Below are 15,788 nucleotides of genomic sequence, written 5' to 3'. Positions count from 1 at the left end.
TATGACTGTCAATGTCATGAATGTCCCACTTCTGATGGCTATGGAGGAAGACATGATTCATGTCTTGGCACCTTTCAACTGCTTTCAAGAACCTAGCCAAATTCAGCTGTGTTCATGGACAGCATCTTATCCCTGGGAAAGGGGACACATCCCATGATGAGAGATATCAAGCTGAAGATTAAATTAGAAAAACTGTATTACAGCAACACAGAGTAGAAACATTCAAATACATATTGATCTAGGACTTCCATATATAGGATAATGTATACTTTCCTAATTTCTGGGAAAGCCATTTGTCCTTCATCTCTTCTGCCAAAAAAGTCTGCCTGACAGAATAGCATGGATGAGATTTCTGGGAATCCCAACCAGTGAAGACCAAAGACAGCTACTGATTCACTCCACTTTGGGATGGACAAAGCACAGTTCTGTAATAATGATAAGTGTTTTCACGCCTCATGCTTGCTTGCCTGATCTCTCCAGAGCTGGGCATTTTTCCAGTGAGGTGAAGCAAGCTGAGTCCCCAGCCTTTCTGTCCAAACTTGTTCCTCTTTCTGTATCATGACCTACATGCTCTGCCTAAAACAGATCTCTCAAATTTACTAGGAGATAACTCTTCTAGTTATTTTTCTTGCTTCCTCTCACATATTTTTGAAAACTTGTCTTAACCACATCAACTCTTCAAACCATTAGTGGGATATTACTGTTTAAAGCAAGCTTTGAAAAGAGTCCCCCCATTATTTTCTTTAGACCATTTTGTTTTTTTTCTACCACTCCCTAACTTACAATCTTAACTCAGATGATTTGAGAGACTTACCAGTCAGTAGGAAAAGTAGGAAACCTGTGGAAATTCAGAGGACATCTGTGCATCTACAAGTAGATTGGTAATGGGAAGGTTCTCCCAATGGTTTGAACGGATGTACAGTCGAATGCAAGTCCTGTAGCCTACTACCAGAGTGGTTGGGGCACAAGACTTGGTATGGAGTTTTTCAAAGTTCTATGGAAAATTTTGGATTGACTAAAAGAAAACAAGAACCTTGCAAGAGAGAAGCATAGAACTGAAAACAGAAAGTGTAAGTAAAATGTGTCTGTCTTCTCAAAAGTCTGATGAGAGTATAAGACAAATATTAGTGACCTTAAGAACAGATGTATAAAGACTTGGTTATTGGCTAAATACTTTGTGGAAACTGCCTAGTTAAAAAAATCAAACTTGTTTTGATGTGAAAAAATTGTATTTCATAGTGAATATTTACACAGATACTTCTTCTAATGGTGGGCATTCTCCAACTGCTGCCAGGTTGCTCACTGCAAGCAATACAGAATCTTCATTAGCTTTTGTGTAAAATAGGTTTTTGTAGTTTCAAAAAGATTTTTGGAATGCCCAAAACGTCTGAAATCTCAGTGTATACCCACAAATATTAGGAAGAAATCAGAAAGAAAATGTGTTCAGGAGGAAGTTAATGAGCTGCAACAAATTTAGTGAGTATGCAGTTTTTCTTTTTTTGAAGATTACTCAAAGTTTAATTAGGAATGATTGAAAAAAGAAAGATGAAAAAGAAAAAAATAGATAAGGTAATACCACCATTATCTTAAAATGAAGCCTCATGAACATTGAGCTATTAGGAGTTGTATATCTCCAAAGATACACAGCAGACTAAAAGGAAAAAAAAAAGACATCCTGTTTTCCTGAAGTTGTATATAAATCACCTTAAAAGCTTATTTTCCATCTTTCTTTTTACATGATTCATTACTAATAGCTTAGGCTCGTGGCTAGGCCTATTTCTAGAAGTTTTGGACCTGTTGTCAAGAAAAACATTGATGGATGCTCTTGAGGAAAGAAGGCACACTTGATGCTCTCAAAAGGAGAGGATGTGAAGAAAAGAAAGATGTGCCTAAGCATATCTTGGAAATTTCAAAAAATCAAGGATGCCAACAAAGCACATGCTATTTCTCCACGTATTTTAAAGTCTGGCACCTGCCAGCACTCACTGCCCACTAGTTTTAGTATGCCTCTTCATAACCCCATGGCATATTCCTGATAAACAGGAACTCACATGATCATTATTGCTACACTATCATATCCAGAAATCACTTTGAGAGCAGAACCAACAGTAACAAAGGGCATCTACTGTCTGAAAAAGATAGGGATTGATTTCTTTCATAGGTCATTGACCACAGAAATATGAGTTGGTCCACTATTTCTCATGGTTTTTTACTGTGATCAAATGGTGCAATGGGAATGTCAACCTCTTGAAGGACAAAATGGGATTAAAATATTAGTGTTCTTCAGTAACTCAAGGATTTGGGATTACAGTGAGTTAGATGAGCCCTTCTTCCAGTTAATGTCTGCACCATATACCTGGAGATTAATTAAGTGGTGAAAAAATGGCATTGCAATTCAAATATAAATATATATATGGCCTTCTTATGATGAGATGGGTGAAAGTGACAAAAGGACAGACAGAAAGAATGCCTGTTAGAATCACTACTCTTGCATCACAAGTCACATTACTGTGGCAAGAATTGTTTTTTGTTATAACCCTGAATTCTGAACAGCAAAAAAAAAATCACTATGACATGGTGCGGCCTGGGAGGCTATATAAAGGTTAAATAATATTACATGCTAAAATAAATAAATAAATATTGTCCTCTTTTACAGCTGAAGGCAATAAATAATCCCTTTAAGTGGCATTTATAAGAAAAAACAGGTACTGTAGATTCAGATGAATGAAAATAACAATAATAATTACTGTAACTGAAATCTTAATTTTAGGAAAAATATGTTTGGTATTAATTCTTATTTTCTATTTATTAATGATTTTAAAAATGCATAACCAGTGTACCTATGTTTCTGAAAAAAATCATCATTGCTATAACTTCTCTGAGCAACATGCTTAGAATGGAGCATACATTAATAAGTATATTATTAAGAATATGCTAATTAACATATGCTTATTGGACTTGAGTCCAGCTGCCTCAGTCTTGCAGCTCTTTTCTCTGTGAGAAACTATTCTTTAGAAGATGACTGGAAACTAAATTTGTAAAAATGGTCTGTAAAGTAGGTTTTTAAAAACCTGCTATTAACCCATTATTTTTTTAATAATATTATTTTTATATATTATATATTATAGAATATTATTTCTAAGTAGAATATATATAAAAATAATACTTTTTCTGGTTTTTCTGTATGCATATGAAGCAGTATTTGTAGAAAGCCAAATATTGCAAGACAAGCTGCTTTCCAGTTTTATGGTATATTGCTCCTCTCTGGATTTTCTGCCCACAGTTTTTGCCATTAAACATCTCCATCTCTAGTAGAAAATTTAGAAGGTGAATGCCCGTTAAAATTTTGCTGCCTGCTCTATTGAGTATTTTAATTGCATTAACTAATTATTTAACAGGTGCACTAAAATTATGAAACTCCAGTAGACCCCCTTATATAAATGCATTTTATACAAACATCCGTTTTATATTGGTTATCATACATACATAAGTAGATGGACTGACTGTATATGTGTTAGCACGATTTCCACACTAGAACACAGATTTTGCTGTTTTATCCTACATGCGATTACTACAAGATTTGGACATTGATCGACTTTTTAGAATGTTAATAATTTTTTTTATTTTTTTTTTTAGTTCAGATTGTTTTACAACTAGGGAGTCCATTGCTTTCTTTTACTATTCAACAGGAATTATTTTGAAAGAAATACTCAAATGCTTTTTGCTTATAGAACTGAAATGAACAGAAGAGATACTGTGTGACAGTAAATACTTTCACATTTCTATGTGTATAATATTCAGTATGAAATCAAGAACTGGTAAGTCACTACATGCTGCATATCTTGACTGACTTTTAATTTGACACTTTTACCTATCAGTATAGCATGAGGGTCTATAATTTGTTTGCTGTAGAAGACCAGTCTCCAGTGATGAAGGTATAGCTGACTCCCATCATTCTGAACACTAGGTCTCTGAATCCCACCATATTAGCAGAGTAAGAGCTGAGCTAAGTACCCATAGGACATTGTCCACATAAAAGAGATGGCAATCCTAAAGTTCTAGTCAGCGGATGCAAGTATCACTATGATGGTTAAAATACCATTTCTTTACAAGATCTCAAAACATGCATTCTCTGTTGACAGTTATGATCTAAGTAGTACTAGAATCAATGTAACAAGCCTTAGAAATTTAAAAACATTCGGCTGAGGAAAATATGGAAGTGTAAAACCTCCCTGGTACAAATATTCAATTGAAGTCAATGTGCCTACATAAATTTTTACGATTGGAAGTTTGATCCCCTGTTATCATCAAGGCACTACAGCTTAACCAGTGTTCAGTAGGACCCTACTTTTCACATCTCTAAGTAGATACCTCTATTCAGATTGTATCACCATATGAATAGAGTTGTGAAAAATTTGACACATAATTCTAAGTGATGATTTTAACCTTCTGACAGTCTCCTAGAAATCAAGCAAAATAATGTCAGCCCGTGCAATTTTTTCATTTTCATAACAAAGCCATTGTTTGTGTAATAAAAAAGTTTACATGCATCATAGCGGTGAAGTGATTGTCAAGGGTGAATTCTATGGCTGGGAAATGTTTTCCCGCGGCAAGATTTCCTAGGTGATCTACAGTGCTTTTGTTTCAAAGTAGAACAAAATAAATATGCTGAAAGACTGATTATATTTGCAAAGCCAGCTTCTTGAAGAATATGGAGAGGGGAAGTAAAACTGGAGTCTCTAACAAAATTACAGGGAGATGTTAAAAAACTGGAAGCAAGGGCCTCAGTAGCAACAAACTACACTCTTGTCTCCAGCATAAGATTCGAGAGCAAGAGGAAGAAGGGCAGTTCTCACTATCGCCAGATACTGAGGATGCAGTCATGGTCTAAAATATTCAGATCTCATAGAATTACTTAGCTCTTAGTCACTCCACATCATGAAACATCTGTTATTCATGATTTAGTCTCATGATTTAGAAGCCGAACAGTTAGTAGGTGATTTATCTAGAGCCACTTGGATCTGACTGACTAAATCCTAAAATCACTCCTCCTTAAATTATACATGTTTACTCTGAGAGCATTTCTGTTGTGACTGACTAATACACAGTCTGTTCTTCAGAAAGTCTGAGTCATGTATAAAGAGCCACTTTTGCAGAAGGTGGACAACTCAGTTTAAGGTTTTAAATTAAAAGAGTAGGAGGATTTTCTCCCCACAGGTTCCTCATTCTTGGGCTGCTCTGGTGCTGTGGTTTGAACTCAGTCGGTAGCCAACCGCCACACAGCCAGTTTTTACTTCCACCCCCCCACCCTGTCAGTGAAATAGGGGAGGGACAAAAGAAGAAATTCGCAGGTTGAATAATAATAATTTTAAAAGTAATAGTACAAAACCAACAGTAATAATAGTACGTCCAAAACAGGTAAAATGCAGCGGTGGCTTTCCAAGCAGTGACTGGCACGCAGCCCGTCCCCAGCAGCAATCTGACTGCACCAGAAAATCCCACCGCACCGACTTGGAAACCGAAAATGGAGTGTGAGAGAGCACCATCTGCCTGTATACTGAGCATGACATCACATGATATAGAATGTTCAAATGACTTATTTGGACCCAGCCCTCTGTGCTCCCTCTCAGCCCAAGGAAAGTTAACTCTATCCTGGTTTCAGCCAGAAGACCTGGTCACAGGAGCACAGCTTGATCATTAACTATGTTTCCCTGCAAGAAGATGGTACCCAAAGCCCGAGGGCAAGAACCTGCTCTCAAGTTTGGTGGGTGGGGAGCTGGGGGAGGGGATGGGAGGGGGCATGGCTGGTGCCATTACCGCTGCCACCTAGGGATCATAACTCCAATACAGCCTTGCTAAATATGACATTCCCAAATCATGGCCCTACCCTTAAACACTGCACTGCCTCCATGATGAGCCCCCTGCAAGCCCGGGCCATGCCTCTGGCCCAGCCACACAGCCCCCTTCAGCAACAATCCCAGGGGAATGCTGCGACTTGGACAGTGCCTTTGAGAAGAAAGGGAGAGAAACACCTTCACCCATAGAACCATTGTATCTGCTGGTTCTCCAGAAAGGAGGTGCCCTTTGGGTTAATCTGTGCCTTATTTCACCTTAAATTAGCAGCGCTTGAGAAGTATCTCAGGGAACATTGAGCACCTGGGTTCATTTACCCCTCCATCTCCCTCAAAGGGCCCTTATATTTTTGATAACAAAATAAGAACGGGGGAGAGAGTTCGAGAAGAATATTACACAAAAGGACAGCTATAGGGTGGTCAGGACAAGCAGAGACTGCTGGTACAGACAAGACTAACAAGAATATTTGTATAAAATAACCCTTAATTCAAAACTAACACCTTTCAGTAGGGTGGTTGTGTATGTGTGTTTTTCTCCACAAAAACCTGTGCTGCACACCAGCTAGAGATTGCATCATTTATTGTCTAACTGTAGAGTTTTACTCTATAGCCTCTCAACACGAGATGGAAAGCAAGATTATTTCATTATATGCAAAAAATATTGTAGCTGCTATTTATCTCCACTCTGTATGTGTTCTTTCACCTATTTTCTGACTTATTCAAGAAGCACAGTTTTCAAACCCAATGAGAAAAAGATCACCTTTTCTTCCTTGCTTGTACATTGTCTACAGAGCTATGCTTTGATATTAGAGGCCTTCACATATTTATGGTTATTTCCTTTATATTTTTAAAACATCACAGACAGGATAAAAGATGAGAGCTCAAAATTGTTATGTGATGCACTGATGAAAGACAGCACTTCCATGGCGCACTAAACCAAGTCGGAGTCTTTGAAGCTACACACTGAAGTACTGGAATATGGCTTCAAGTTTATACTGAAAAATCAAACTGTCCTGAATTATTGTACAGTTAAGTCATCACTGAGTTAACTTTAGATGCTAGGAACTCAGAAGTGTATTTTCTGATTTATGCAGTAAAGCAGAGGTATTTGCTTGAATAAAGCCAGCAAGAAACCACAAGGAACCTAAGGTATCTCACCACTCTCATTCACAGAACTTGTATTTTATCCACTCAGTCCAACATACTCAAGGTGCACTGCCCCCATCAGATCAATCCAACCACCACGGTAGCTGCCACAAAAAGAACAACTGCCCCTCCTGTTTCTCTGCCTTCCTTTATGGCAGCGGCAGCAGCAGCTGCATGCCCCCACAAAAGCCAGCACTGGGACCAGGGAAGAGGCAGCAACAAGGAACAGAGGGTGGTGACTGAGACATCTCCTTTAAATTGGTGTCTACTCTTGCCTCAGATCCACAGCCTCACAGTAACAAGAGGGAATACCAGAGAATGAATTTCTGTGGTGAGGAAAGATTTAAATTATACATAAATGGCAGGAAGCATCTCCTGTGATTTGGACCAAAAGGAGGACCAGATGCTCAAGGGATGTAAATCAACATAGTTCTTCTCAAAGAAGTGAAGTGCTTTATACTAACTAGAGGTTCAGGTTAAATTTTCACTGCTCAGATCCACCAACCTAAACAACGCAACGGGTAAATTTCAAAACTGGTTGTTAGTAAATTGAAATAAATCACCAGTTATCCATTTGTTCGTAGCTAACAGATGGCTGCATAATTTATCTTAATCTCAGTTGCATAATTTATCTTAATCTCAATGTATTTAAATTTCTTTGCTGTAATGATTGCTTTGTTTGTTAAAGCTATTAAGTGTTTGGAACAAGTTTTTTGTTTTTTTATAACCTGGATATTCAGAAAGCTACACATACTTTGGCATCTGAAATAGTTTTAAAACAACAAATTTGATGTGAAAAATAAAAATGCATTAGAATATATTAAAAGAGGCTCTATCTTCTGCATGCAAGCTCGGTGTAAGAAACCTCTTTTGAATACTGAGTTTACCCCAACTACATGTAAAATCTCTGGTTTTGGTTTGGGGAATACTAAAAATGTTAAATAGGTCATCAAATGCTGTTATTCTCTACATTAGTCCTGTAATCTAATTAGTCCTGAAAATAATGCTTTGTCCTCAAACGAATTGATCAAAATAGAAAATTACAAAAATCAGAGAAAATAGCCTCCTGAGATAATATGAATTAATAATATCCTTGTTGTATCAAATGTCTGTGAGATGGTCTGATTTTATATCAGCATATCTTAAGACTGTTTTAAATAAGTAAACACCAGAGAAGATTAATATAAATGATAAAATTAAAATATTAAAAACATAAGATGAAATATTATTTATGAACTTTCCAAAACTTAAGTCAACAGTGATTATGAGCATCTCACATAGACTATGAATGCAACATCACACAGTCAATGTGAAATTTTAATATGTAAATGTGCATCTAGAAATAACTTGAAAGAGCCTCTCTGTGAATAAACTTTATGCATCAGCATGCCTTCTGGTTGGGAGCCAAAAGTCATAGGTTGGAAGAATAATTCAATTTCGTTGTCTAAGAACTGGTGCTACTTAGTCAGCTTTCTCTGATTAGGTGAAAAAGAAAACCTAACAGAATATAACAGCTATAGTCAGTAATAATGAATATAAATTGAAACTCAGCTAAGTGTTTAGTGGTTAAACTAAAGAACAGCAGCAGAGTAGAAGAACCTTCTGGAGTACAGGAACTGTGGATAAAAACCTTTGGTTGGTTGGGGTTTTTTTTTTGCATTTACCCTTATCATTAAGGAAATAGAAGACTACCTTGAATTAAAGTGCAGAAAAACTGTCAAAGTGAATACTTTTTCCAGAAGCACAAAAGGCTTCACAGCTGAACACCTCAAGGTATTACAGAAAACAAGAGCTCAGTAATATTAAGAAAAGGCTGAAACAATGAGAACAGGATTATTTTTTTTTTTTGCTTTCTATGGTGCAATGAGCACTGAATATCCTTGAAGGCTGATCTTATAAGGCTAACTTCCACTATCTCCCTATGCCAGAGAAAATCCCTTAATTAGATAGGGTTTGCTAGTCTTTGTACAGAATTTTCATTATGACAATGAAACTTGAATTAATTCTTAAAAATAATTCAGTTAAGTGCTATGCAGAAATGGATTTAAATATGTACTTATGAATTTACCATGGGCAATAACCAGAGTTATAGACAAGAAAAATCTTGTTGTATTTTCTCTGAGTCATACACAACAATTTTTATTTTTATCCATAATAGTTCTCAGGATGGCCTTTTCACCTTTTGGCATGAGGATAATTGTCTTTCTGGACAAGAAGGATATATACAACTCATTCAAAATTTAACATCAAATATTATAAAAATATTAGGAATAATAAGAAATAGGAAATCTTTGTGGAGAGCTGCACAAATGTTGCAAGACAGTCATGGCAGGCCTGAGACAAAAATAGAGGATGCAAAGGCTATAACAAAGATGCTGACCTCTGCCTGCTAGCCAGTTTTATTAGCCCTCCTGACAACGGCAACAAAGGCTACTAAAGACATAATATTTACAGAAAAACATCACCTTGGAATGGACGCAAGCATAACCCTGACAAAGACACAGAAGCTATATAAAAATTAAAAGAAGGGGATAAAAAAAGAGATGCATATACGGTGAATAAAATTAAAATAAGTCTATGGAAAATGAAACATGATATTAAACAGAGTGTCAAAATCTGACAAACTGATGAGAATAAACAATGAATAAAGAATAATGAAAACACAAGCTGAGAATAAATATATAGAACATATTGAATTGCTATAAGGTAAAAGATTTGAAAAGACCTTGTTCCTAAAACTAGCATGTCTGCACAGTGTGATGTGGAAAGAGTATTTAACTATATCTTTTTCTTAACATGGGGCAGAAAAATAGAACAAGCTTAGTATGTAAAGGACAGATACTAAAACAGAGAAAATACTGCAATTTGAAACTGCTATGACCATGAGAGTTATGATTCTTCTAAAGACATTCTTGAAAACCAAATTTGTGTCCCATGAAACAACAGCCCAGCATGTGCTTCACCCTCTGCATCACCTGTTTGAATTACAGGCAGCAGTGTCAAAAGAAAACAGACTTCGCAAGACTTCATGGAAGGCAAAGAGCAGAACAAGACTTTTAATGAATGCAGTTACTACATCTCATCACTAAGTGGCATTTCTCTAGTGAGTACAGTAAGTACTTACTGAAGTTGTACAGGGGAAATGATTATCTTTCCCACCACATTTTCATAATTTTTGTAATTTTCACAATTTCATTTTCCCAACAAATTTTCATAATTTTAATATATTTCATGTATTTAATTAGGACTTTTTCCATTATATATTTGCCCTTCCATGTCTGTCACTTATATCACAGAAGTTAGATAATGTTTTGTCCCTTCTTTTCACTTGATAGCTTTTTAAACAAAACACATGAGGTCAAGAATGACATTGAATAATGTCATACAGGTTTGCAATCTTGAACATTTTCGATTAGAAGGTAGTATTTCATGCCAGCAAGCAGATAATCATTGGATTATTCAGTGACTACAAGGTGCCTACTTAGGACCTTTGTTTAAAAGCTTTTTTTTCAAAGGGAAACTAAAATTCAGGGAATTAAAAATGCTGTTTATGAGAAGTTTCTCCACCATAAATTCAGTATATGCTTAATCAAACAGCATCTTTGTTTTCAGGCATCTGAGATATTAAGGTTGATTGTTTCAATAGCTGTAAAAATGATTTTATAATTCTTTTTGGGATCTCATTCTCTTTGTGCAGGTAATTTTAAGTCAACTTCTTATCTCACACATACTTTATTTTTTAATATTCCTTAAAGAAGAACAATTTGAAGCTTCAGAAAGAAAAAAATTCCTATACATAAATCTTTCTAGCTAATAAAACAATATGATTTTGTTGGTTGTAAGAACGATTAATTTTATTTACTACAACTCCTGGTCCCTTTGCCTCCTTCAAATTTCTAGTGCATAGTTAATTTCTTAAATAAAATTTGTTGCATGGTGTAATGGAAAAGTATATAGGCTTGCAAGTGGTGAAAATCATTATAAATCTTACTCTTTCTAACAAGACACCGGTGTGCAAGATAGATGGAATACAGAATTTGTGATTCAGCTTTTTGTTGAAGTGCAAACAGTCTGGCAGTTAAAGACTGTTAATAAATGAAGACTACACCCAGAATGCCCTGAGTGTTCTTCATGTGCACACTACACCCCCAAAAATATTTTTCCAGAAATAAGATTAATTCCACAAAGATTATTGTTTTTAAAAAGCCCTATGTAAAATAATAAGCATGCATGAAGTTAATATCTAAGAAGAGACACAGTTCTGTGATTGGTAGTGGTAAATTTCTATTTCAACACATGAATAGATAATTTATTTTCACTTTTTGTATATTCTGGAACACTTAGAATATTGATAATAGCTGAGAAACAATAACAAATGAGATGAGAGCAAAACCACCCCCAGCTGAGAGTTGCAAATTTGCTAGTTTTCAGTAGAGTTCATTAGATTAACATGAAGTGATTGGTTATGTGGTTTTGAAGGTGTTGGTTACAACATTCTCAGTTCCTAGAACAACTGAACAGCTGTGTTCAATAGCAGTTCTAAGTGCATAAAACAGGAAGAAGACAGAACTGCAGAACCTGAATTAAAAATCCTAATACTCAAGTCCCCGCTCATCTGTCATCTAAGCTCAAAGTCATCAAATTCAATAGATCACTAGCAAATATTCCCTAGGCACCTGAGTTTCTGTCAATGTTCATCTCTGAGAAGCTCCCTGTCTATCAATAGCCTTTAGAAAATAGTTATAAGGAGCACAACCTAGATGGCTTATTTTGTGTCACCTATGTTAGGCTCTAAATTTTGTTATTGCCAAAAGGCAACCAAGAATTAGTGATGGCCTAGGTAAAATAATAATGCTCTAATGAAAATACAAGTCTATAAGTCCAATATTAAATGTTAAATTAACACTAACATTCATACGTCAAATTAATGCAGGAAAAGTTCATTAATAATACTTTCAAAATTGTTATACAAAAAAATCTTAGGAATACTTACCCCGTTCCTCTGAAGTTATGTCCAACTCCTGAAATCCCTCTGGGTGCAGGCATTACCAAAGAAATTTCAAAGCATTGTGACACACAGCACATTTAGGTTCACTCAGGCCTACAGCAACACTTCTGATTTCAGCTTGTTTCACTAAATTTTGGCACAACTTAAGCTCCTATGTAACTGTAACACTTTATACAAAACACTGCAGTTGCTAAGTCAGTGGATACTTTTGAAATCCTTCCCTTTTCTAAAGAAAAGAGTACAAACAATAATATTTTCAACAACAAACCACTCAGCATATTGTTGTGTCTTACTGCAATCCCCAGCTTTGACCTTACTCTCTCCAAGACAGTGGTCATACAGTTTTTCTGTTATCTCAGGAGTGATCCTTCTATCACCAACATGATAGATTTCCTAGCTTATTTTCTGCCCCAGTGGTAGTGTTCCCTGGGAGCTGAGATAAGGAACATATTCAACTTCAATGATTTGATTATCATCTAATTACACAGACATCAAAATACAAACAAGATCAAAATATAATTTTGCAAAACAGTCATGACAAAATTAGATTGTTCCCACTTGTGTCAACTAAAAAAATTAAATCAGCTAAATCCTCATCATTTCTGCTATTTTCAAGGTTTTTTGAATTGTACAAAGACAATGAACCGATCTCCTATAGATACTGCACTTATTAGACAGACTTAAATACGATGGCTCACTCCTGAAAATCGTAGAGCACATGCAACTAGCTGAGTTAATACAGGAAGAATACAGAATTTATGAACCTTTGTGAACCCCATGAATTCTACCTAAATTGAAGTTCAAAAAAAACATGTGAAACTGATTTTTCACTTCAGTAAAGACAGGAATGCATCCAGCTTGCTACTGCAACAGTATAAAGCTCTGACTCGTCATGATAACAGATGTTCTCATCTGATTTTGTCCCTTACTAGCTGTCAAGAGCCATATTGTAAAAGCTTGCAAAAATCCCCAGGTTAATTTTGGTCATGTACCTGCTCCCCGCACTTCTAAACCATATCTGTATAAAGCATAAGCCAGAGGAGGAAAAAAAAAATTATGTGGTCTCTGAAGCATAACTTTATATCTATCTTTTAGATATCTTTATAGATATCCAACTACTTTATAGATATCTTTTATTCCTCAAAACAACTGATGCCCATTTCACAGCTCCCTAAACATAGTAAGAACAATTAAATGTCATAGAGGACTAATATATCATCACTATGGAAGATACAAATTTTCTCTCAGGTATTGTTTTCACATGCATTTTGTGTTTCTAGGAAGTCTTCTCTAGTATGTTTAGACTTTTCCATTTTTCAGAAAGATACTAAAAATATATTTTGTAATTAAAACATTATTTTTGGTAAATGAGTATAAATTCATCATTAATAAATGTCTTGAGTCTCTCAGTGCTTTGTTAGCTTCACATTGATCTTCTGCAGTGTGATGGAATGATTTATCATCCTAAATTATTTCATAGAGGTACTTGTTTTATTAATAACATCTTTTATCAGTTTTATTGAACGTAGTATCTGATATCATGCTATTCAAAACTGAAAAGAAAATTCTTGGATCCTCAGTAGTCACTTGATTTGTGAATTTATATAAGTAGGATCAAGCAAGGGTTTGGGGAATTACTTTTTCCTGTTATGCACATGGAAATTATACTATGAAGGTATGCAAGATGCTTCTTCTTTCCCAAATTTGTCTTTTATAGATTACTGAAAGAATGCACAAGCAAGCCTATGTAGCTGACAGAACCATTACTACTTTAAAAAGAGAAATATCTTATGCCTAATACAGTAGCCCCAGGAAGGGGCTACCAGTCTGTCTACTCTAGCTGGAAATTTGGAACCCCCTTCACAGGTGGCTTATATACAGCACACCTGTAATTTATAGCTAAAACAGGGGATGTTTCTAGGCCATGTGCACACCAGAGGGAGATATTTCACAGTGACCTCAGGATAGAGGATTGCCCTCTGTCAGGATTAAACCTGTTAATCATTTATCTGGTTAAAGCTACGAAGAAGCTTTGGAAACAGAGTAAGCAGATGTTCTCTATTAAGGTCAACATTGTTCACAAGAGAAGTGTCTCATTTGACTCTACCAGCAACATCTGAAATGCCTGTTCCTCCTTCTCTTGTCAGGCAACCATCCTTGTCAGTAACGATGCCAGTCCTAGCCATTGCCACATCAGAGACCAGCTTTGAGATACAGAACTCTGGTCCAGGTCTTGTATTGACTGAAGACTATAGTCACAGGAATGAGAAATTCTGAAACCACAAAGCACGAGAGGTTTGAGCCCTTTACTCTTTTGCTTTTGGAGCCATTATCTATCACATCGTGATTCAGCATTCAGGTTCATTTGGTTTTAAAAAATGGTGTCATAAAGAGTTTGCTATATCCTGATTTCAGGAAGAGTGTCATCCAATCTAAGGAACACCTCAGACTTTAAAGAGATGATATTCAGAGTTACTGCTGGAAGAAATGAGACTGAGTCAAAAGTCAACACCATTCTAAAACCACTTTGTCTAATTAAGACATAGGAGGAAGTATAAAATAAAAATGGGTAGACTTGGGTAAGAGTAAAGTAGGGTAACAGTGATTTTTAAAGACTGAAGTGTAGTAATAGTGACATTTTAGTTAAATTAAATGATCTGAACTTTCTGTACTTGCTCAGTTCCTCACAACACATTCATCTGAAAGCTCCCTGTACTCTCCCTTTGTCAGACTGAAGTCAGAACAGATGACTCACATCCTGCACTAGGAACAACATTTAGTATAAAACAGGCTATCTTCACTAGTGATGTGTAAAGGTTTTTTCCCTTTAATCTTTTCATGTAAGATTGACTCAAGCAATACTTTACAGCTTTAATGAAATGAAACCCACATCCTGTACTCGCATGAGGTTCTGATAAGATGATTTAATCATACACATACATCATTAATATTATAATTCTTCTTCAGTCTTTGCCTTGATTTGGCCATCATATTGCTTTATTCTACATATTCCTGTGACAATCCAGTAGTTTTAAGCTCAGTACCATGTTCCTTTCATCTTTTTTTTTTTTATTGTCCTTTAAATAGAGTGCATAAACCAATCAAAATACCCATTTCCCAATGTGAGACCACAGCTCTGAGGACTAAGGAGAATTAGATGAGTTATCTGATTGCCACTCGGCCCTCTCCCTAAATTAAAACCATTGTTCCTCATAGCTAGGTTTTAGATGATTACACATTCAGGCTGTTACCAGGCTGAGCTTTAAACATTGCAAACTGATGAATGCCCTCAGCTCTACCTCTCACCTCTTGTGCTGCAACATGCAGAATTATCAATTTTAACAACAAAAACAAGCTTGAAGAAAATTTGTTTACATTTGGAAAGGAATTGGAAGAGAAGTAGGAGCAAGTCTCATCCCAAACTAATTGGTATCACAAAGAAGTGCACTCTCACAGGTTAGTGAAGACCTAGGTTCAAGACTCCTATCTGTTTTAAACAGAGCTCTCTCCCTCAGACTCTCACTTACAATGAATATATTAAATAGCTCAAATAGGCCAAGAGGAGGTATGGAGATGAATAGGCAGATGGGAGGATTCAGTGTCCTGGTGAAAGGGCACTCATTATTTTGACCAATTCAATGACAAAAGCCCTTTATTTCAAGCACAATTTCATGCAAGAGCGCAAGTACTGCCATCCAGCTGCTGATGTCCTGCTGCCAGGTGTCATGCGCTATCAGGCCCAAAGAACTGGCTTTTCTACATGGTCTATTATGGCTGTGTTA

This window comes from Athene noctua, chromosome 1, assembly GCF_965140245.1.
Source record: "Athene noctua chromosome 1, bAthNoc1.hap1.1, whole genome shotgun sequence".
NCBI classification, from domain to species: Eukaryota; Metazoa; Chordata; class Aves; order Strigiformes; family Strigidae; genus Athene; species Athene noctua.
Note: the sequence above shows the minus strand (reverse complement) of the source record.